The sequence below is a fragment of the Pundamilia nyererei genome, unplaced genomic scaffold, assembly GCF_000239375.1.
Source record: "Pundamilia nyererei isolate P.nyererei 1_Seehausen unplaced genomic scaffold, PunNye1.0 scaffold00019, whole genome shotgun sequence".
Lineage (NCBI taxonomy): Eukaryota > Metazoa > Chordata > Actinopteri > Cichliformes > Cichlidae > Pundamilia > Pundamilia nyererei.
In genome coordinates, this window is record NW_005187420.1 from 4,092,364 (window position 1) to 4,099,913 (window position 7,550).

The window sequence follows — 7,550 nt, forward strand, 5'->3', positions numbered from 1 at the left end:
TGCAGTAACACCTGGGGCCCTGTGGGACATGAAGTTCTGCTGTTTGATGGTTTAGCAAAGACGAGCAGAGGCGGGGCAACGTTTTTATCCAGGTCGTTTCTGTTTTTAACCCCTTCCACCCTCAAAGGTTCCTCTGGGTTTGGCCTTAAAGTTTAGCAGCTCTTACTAAAGACTTGTATTGTGTGTTGAGTCTTAAACACTGTTAACACCTTTTCCCAGTAAGAAATGTTCGACTGTAGTTTTGAATAAAAACATTTAAGCTTTTCTCAGTTTGAGCTGGTTTGATCTGCATCGTCATTCAGACCTCCTCAAGTAATAGACGCAGAACAACTCTGATTACGTGTCCTCGATTATTTCGGTTCATTAGTCTGTAAGGAAGCTCAGGGGGAAAGAAAAATGCCAAGTTTTAAATATTGTTCATTAAGATCTCGACATGAAAACATTTCTTCGACTTCCCGGATCCTTCCCGGATATTCAGTTAGTTTGGAAGTGTCCAGCAGGGCTGCGCTGTATCATGTCATCCATGATAACACGGGTATGAATTTTTATGAGATTAAAAACAACATCGCTGCTAGAGCAACGCCACGTTTAGGTTTCCAGGACACGTCTGAGAGCGAGAGCAGGAATCGGCCTCTGATGACGAGTCAGCATCCTCCAGGAAACTGCAGGAAACCACAAACCTGTTTCAGACCAGGCCAGGAGCAGCTGGTGATGTGTGAAGCAAAAGTAATCAGAGTACTCAACCAAGCCTCGCTGGATTGCTCGTAAGTTAGAATCCATGTGACAGGAAGAGGAAACGCAGGGCTTTAAGCTGCTGGTTAAAAAGCTCGAGCCAGCGTAGATATCGGTCAGCTTCAGTTGGAGTTACCAGCTTCTGTTAACCTGAAGCTTCTCACAAAGTTAGGAGCAGTTTCTTCTACACTTTAACGGGAGCGAGCCCGGAGTTTAAAGCACTCTCGGAGGCACTTCGGCCTCACAGTCCTTCTGTTTTGGACAAAGGTTCAGTGAACGTGGGCAGAAGGCTTTCACAGCCGTTTATTGAGCCAACAGGAAAGCTGTGGTGGGTAAACAGCAGCTCGTGTGATTGATAGCTGTAATGCTGGCAGTGCTGACCGCACCAGCTGCTGAATCCTCACCGTTGTGCTGCTGCTTCTTCAGCGCCGCTCGGCTCACTGAGTTTTCTTTAAAGCAGGTTTTTATTGGCTCCGTTTGGCTGCTCGGCCGCTCCCACAGGAGGCGGATTCACGTCTGACATTATTGGATGATCAGTAAATACATTTAAATGCACGCGCAGTGATGCAACAAGGAAGACCAACAAGGCCTGTTTGAGTCGGTGGAAGCTCTTTGATTTAAACAAATATGCCGTTAACAACAAATGAAGACATTTTTAGCCAAATAGAAACGATCTGAGAGGATAAACGACGCCCACACTGGACACAGGTATCTATCAGCGAGCGCGCGTTCCCACGCTTTAACCACAGTGACTCACGGCAAAGCCACGACAGGCGGCGGAGGCTCGTTACTCAGGTCTCTGCGTTTACGGTAAATCGTTGAATCAGATCGAGAGGCCTGACGTGACTGTAACGAGATCCTCGCTGTTACAAACTTTATGACTTTCAGACAAAAGGAGACGCGTTTGGCTGATGTCCGTGGAGCCGTACGGTTTCACAGCTGCCGTGTGCGTCCACAGAGCTGCACCCACAACAAAGCAGCGGCTTCAACAAGCGAGCTCGCAGAGGAAACGGCCACATCAGCGCCGGCCTGTAAAAAATGATGTTTTACCGCATTCGGGAAGCCGAACCATTACCTCATCTGCCAAAGAGACGAAAGCTCTCGAGTAAGCAGAAGAACAAAGCAGCCAAATATCTGACACACACACACACACACACACACACACACACACACACACACACACACACACACACACACACACACACACCGGCTTCATTAGCCATCGTTACACTGCAGCTGCACTGATTCATCAGTAACCTGAGCAGGTCAGAAACCTTCAGTTTGCATGAATTTTGTTTCGTAGAACAGGTGAACAGGTGAACTGCTCACCTGGTGGACGTTAAACAGATGATCCATTACAATAAAACTTAGACTGGCACCTCTCGTGCCCACCACAAAAGAACAGATAATAAAAAATTAATAAATAGACGATAATAAATCAGGAGATAATAGATTTTTATGATAGTCCTGATGGGGTCTGTGTGCGGGGTGAAAGCTGTCCCTCTGTCTGTTTGTGTGGGATTGTCTGCATCGTTTGCTCAATGGAGGAAGTTTGAGTAGAGGGTGGCAGGGTGTAGGTCACCTCACGCTTCAGCTGTGCAGCTCTGCAGCTTCTGACCCACCCGTGATGGCGTTCGTGCTCTAAGTGGCGATCCTGTAGAAGTTCAGCAGCAGATTCACGGGGAGCGTGCTTCAGCTTCCGTAGGAAGAACAGCCTTTGTTGGGCTTATTTTTTTGACCAGGCTGGAGGTTCAGCCCCAACAGACGGACGGCGTTCCTCCACACACAGCTGCTGGGTTGTACTTCCTGTTCTGCTCGAGTCTGTGACTGACTCTTTGGTGCCACCTTAAGCTTGTAAGTTTGACGACCGTTGCATCATCTGCAGATTTTATTATAGTGGTGGATGGGGGTGTGTTCGTGGGCGGAGACTCGGACACAGCCGTGTGGGGTCTCCGCATTCAGGATGATGGTTTAAGAGGGGCATCTCCCCTCTCTGTGTGAAGGTCCGGTACCCATGAACGCAGCGAGGAACCTCGGCCATGTTTGTAGTTCGTTGTAGTTTTACGGTGTTGAATGCGTTTCACAGAAAGCACGACTGCGGTTTCTTCTGTGTGTCGGCGCGCTGTGGTGGACGAGGTGGCAAACACTTGGTAATAAAATGAGAATAAATTCAGCACTTTGGGGATTTTCATCTTTGGACAAAGCCACAAACTTCCAGATGTTTCTTCGGGCTCTGACTGGTTCTTTTTTTAGAACCCAGAATTTGTCAAACTGTGGAGGCACTTTGGGCGGAGCGTGGCCCCCGGCCTCCAGTCAGACTTGAATATTAAAGGTTTATCAGCGTTAAAGCTCAGATTCATCGTCTCTTTTGCTTTGATGGTGTATTTTAGCTGATGAGTGAAGACTGTGAAGTGATCTGTTATTTCAGTTGGAGAGAAAAATCTGAATCTCTGCTTTGAAGTTTGGAAATCTCCCTCTGGCTGCGTTTCAGGAAACTTGCGACTCGGAGCGGGAAGAGGTTTGATGCAGGAGTCCGGAGCCAAAGCTGCAGCGATTAGTGTTGCGTTAGAGCCAGAGAATCACGCCGTCAGCCATTTTAAATACTGTTTATCCGCAGGAACGTCAGGACGGTGTCACTCTCTGCGACGCTTTGTGACGAGACAGGAAACAGTGGGCTCATCTCTGTGCTCCGTTCAGACGCACAGATGTTTCTGTGATTCAACACCGAGAAATGTTTCTATTTCCTCAGGCTGATTCACAACGTTTACCCAGAATGCACTTTGTTTCCTCCAGTGAATGACCAGAAAACCAATCAAACATCCCGGGGTACGGAGGACCAGGAGGACCAAATGAAGTAACTATGTTGCTAAATGATTCATTAAATGTGTCATTAATTAATTACAGTTCGGGGTCGTGTTCATGATGGAGGGGAGAGTGGAGCGTGAGACTGGGCTTAAAAGTGAAGCTGTGGATTTACTGGCCCATCTGTGTTCCTGCCCTCACCCACGGTCGCCAATAAAACGTGTTTCTTTTGAGAGGGGGCGGGGCTCTTCCTTAGAGATGGGGTGGAGCAGTCCCGTCATTCGAGAGGACTCTGTGGCAGACCCAGGACTCACTGGAGAGATGGCATCTGTCATCTGACTGGATAAGCTGGGAGAGGTGGGCGGGGTGAGGGAAGTGTGGGCTTCTGTGCTCAGACCCAAACTGGGAGAAGTGGTAGGAAATAGATCTATGAATAATTAAGTGTGCCATGAATTTATTGAAACTTGGAAGTTAATAAAAAAAAACATAAAACACACATTGAATTGATTATTTAATGATTTAGTTATTTGTTTATTTTGGCACTCATGGTCCTCCATACAGGGACCAGTACTGGATCTGCTCCTGTCACAGATACTAAACTGGTGCATGGTTTATTCAAACTGTGATTCTGATGCTGCTGCAAAACCAGGTTTAGTCCTCAGACTGTGGCTCAGTTTGAAGACGCAACGACGGCTCAAACATGATAAGAGTCAAATCTGGAGCCACGCCGGAGGACTCGTGGCTCTGTGAAATATTCATGAGATGAAACGTTCTTCATGTCTTCATTAAAAACTGTGAAGTTTTTGTACATAAAGAATGAGCTGACTGTGGGGTCAGGTGGGAGGCGCTGATTGGCTGTTCTCACCTGGATTTCCTTCTCCTTGTCTCATCTGCACTGATGCAGCTCAGCAGCTTTCAGAAACACGAGGGAGGAGCAGGAGGAGGGCATCCTCACTCTACACCTTTCGTGCGCAGCGCGGCGCCACGCTCGATGTGAAGCTTGCATTTCAGAGTGTGAGTCACAGCAGGAGATTTCAGCCGTTGTAGTGAAATTGTGATGGGAGAGGACCAGTGTGAGTACGATCCCAGCGTGCTGCTGCTTCTTCTCCAGTTTCAGGCCCACAGAGCTGGTTCTCATTAGAGGAGAGAGCACACGCGCTGACTCACTGCAGAAAGTTTGGCGAGCGCGGGGGGAAATCCTTTGTAGCGGCGTGCTGTATCTTTTTTACGTCCACATTCACATAAATCAGCTTGGCGAGCACACAGGCCCCTCCCTCCGTTCCTCTGTCGTCTCAGGCTCGTCTGAGCCTCAGCTTGGTTCACGGAGATGAGCAGACGTCAGTGCCGACGTAAACTGAAGAATATCGGCCCCACCGTTTTGTTTGCAGCCTTGAGGGTTACATCAGTCAAAGCTGGGGCTGTGCAGCTACGGCCGGCGAGGACAGATGCTCTGTCAAAGACTTTATTACCCCGCGGTCTCGCCCTCTGGCCGGCTGTGTTTTATGGGCCCTGTGATGACAGAGGGTGAGGTTCACGTGGAGGTTGGGCAAAGAAAGGAGGCAAATACAGCCGACGGTCAGGACGGTGGAGGGCTGGAAGACAGGAAGTAAAGCGAGGGTGGTTTGGAGTGCTGGTAGTGAGTGTGTTTGCAGAGTCGCCTGCAGCTGTTGGAGCCTCAGATGGGTCTCATGTGCAAACTGTAACCTCCACTCCTGTGGGTAAACTGGAACTAAATGAGGTTTGTGGAACTGGCTTCCAGATGACGAGGCACGGAGGTTTGGTCCTGTTTAGTGTTGGAGTCGTTTAAAGTGCACAAGTCTGTTTCTGTGACGCTTTTCTGATCCTCTGATGTTCCTATATTTACTCATTCAACTGCACCTTCTTACCTGCAGCCTGGAGCTCACCTGTGTTGGCTGAGACCAGCTTAAGCTCATAGTTTTTTCAGCGGTCACGCTTACCCAGGTACAGGTGTAGCCTAAAATCGAACAAATCTAAAAACAAACACACTGAGGCGTTCCCAAACCGGTCGAGAGACGTAATCTCTCCTCCCAGTAGAGCGTACCCAAAACACGTCATCCAGGAGGCATGCTGGGTGACACTGGACCACTTCATCTGCTTCCTTTTGATGTGGAGGAGCAGCAGCTCCATCAGTTAGATATGTATTAACAGGCAGCGTGTCGGTGGCTTAACAGGTTTGATTTTTATCCATCCAGGAGAATGGATCCCATCTTAGTCTTATTTTGAAAGTTCATTTGCCGCCACTCTTTCCTGACCGAGTCGCCATCATTTGGTAAACTGAAAAGTTTAACCCGCCCAGTTTGCACTTCTACACTTTCCCAGGAGTCACACTGATTAATTAACTCCACCATCAGAGATGATCCCAGAGAGCTGCAGCAGGTGGAGAAACTGGTTCATCTGCTGGTGTTGCTGGAGCTTCAGCGTCTTCAGTTTAGAGATTAACGTCAGGCTGCAAACACGAGGGTATTCCTGTGGGTTTGTTGGGCATGTTGAGGCCTCAGCTTTAGAGTTTGGGATCCAGACATGCTTCTACAGGCTCCTGGAGGTTGGGATGGATTTTGGGATCTCGCCCAGTGGCTTTAGGAAGGATCTCAGCAGAGCTCAGGAACTCCTCACACACCGACTCCAGTGTCAAACAGGCGTGGGAACGTGTGGTCTCATTTACTGCTGTAATCTTTGGGGACTCGTGAGAGACGCGTTAATAATCAAATAGTCCAAATTAATCCGTCATCGGTTTTCCCTCCATACAACAAAGTGTCAGTAAAGTTTGTGTTCACTTGAAGTCGTCAGTACATTTCAGTGAAAGCGCTCCGGCTCTCTGTACTCGTGCAGCGTCGTCGCTGAGCTTCGCGCACCGCGGCCTCATCCATCAGTTTAACGATCAGCTGATCCAAAATAAACGGAGGCTTGATTACTCGCTCAGAGACATCCGTCACCGTGCTGGCTGGAGAAGCTGACGGTGACAGAAACAGGAAGCGCTTTGTTTACAGTGTTGATGCTGCTAAACGGCACTCCTGAAAGAGACGCCGAAAGACATCTTTCCTCACTGAACGTGGTGTAACCTGATAGGTTGGCGTGGATTTGCAGCTCAGGAGCCCGCCAACGACTTAGATGGGAATGCATGTGCGCTAATAAGCAATGTCAGCTGTTTGCAGTTACGTAAGTAATACTTACTGCTGTGAGCATTTGTTGTATGTAAATCTACAGCCTGCCTGTACACAGTTTACTCTCTGTATCGCCTTTCATTGTGTCTCTATTGACAGAAATAAGCCACGAGTTTGTTTTTCTAACCCTAAAGATGGAGTCAGTAGTAAAACACGGAGGATTTACTGTTTGCTGTATTTGTGGAGTAAACATGTTAAACAGGTTTATTAAATTATTAAAAAACACGAAAGAATTGATGGATGAATAGACAAACTCACTCTTTGACCCTCGGCCTCAGCTATTTTTTATTTTCCATCCACAGACAACATGGCAGTATCCAATTAAATCCTCAGATTTCACAAACTAAATTAGATCTCAGGCTTCTTGGTCGGTCTGTTAGTGCAGTGACCTCACAGCAGCCATGTTATTGGTCACATGATGTCATTAAAAGGCTCCAACAGCACAAACACGGTGCAGAGGTCCAGTTCAGGTGAAGCTAGCAGACAGCTAGCAGCTACAGCCGCCTGTGTCACCATCCACCTGTCAGTCAGAGAGGCCACGCCCCTAATGCATGTTATTATGAAGGAGGGAAAGATCCACAGAGACCAGTTTCTGCTGTAAAGTTTGGACATGGGGGTCTACGGGGACTGACTCACTGCTGCCTCTGCTGGACGTTAGAGGAACTGCAGCTTTTAGAGCTTCATGTTTCTGCAAAGGAAAGCTGCAGATTTCTGTCAGAATCTGCAGATTATACAGAACAAATAAAATGTTCACGTTGTCTTCCCAACAGTTTCACTGACATCTACACTGGATGGCCAGGAAGCGTTCGCGATGTCTTCTCCGGCGCTGATAAT

The 7,550-nt window shown here is 48.1% G+C and overlaps 1 protein-coding gene across 2 annotated transcripts in view; it reads left to right on the forward strand.

The window, feature by feature from the left end:
- ccdc102a (coiled-coil domain containing 102A) overlaps positions 1-7,550 on the forward strand; it is a 52,580-nt gene that overhangs the window by 15,517 nt on the left and 29,513 nt on the right. The window contains exon 1 of one of the 2 annotated variants that reach the window (XM_005726405.1): positions 3,873-3,891. The exons of the other annotated variant lie outside the window; for it this stretch is intronic. The gene's annotated coding sequence lies outside the window, so the exon portion shown is untranslated. Of the gene's footprint in view, positions 1-3,872; positions 3,892-7,550 lie in introns of those variants that run through there. 2 annotated transcript variants of the gene reach the window in all.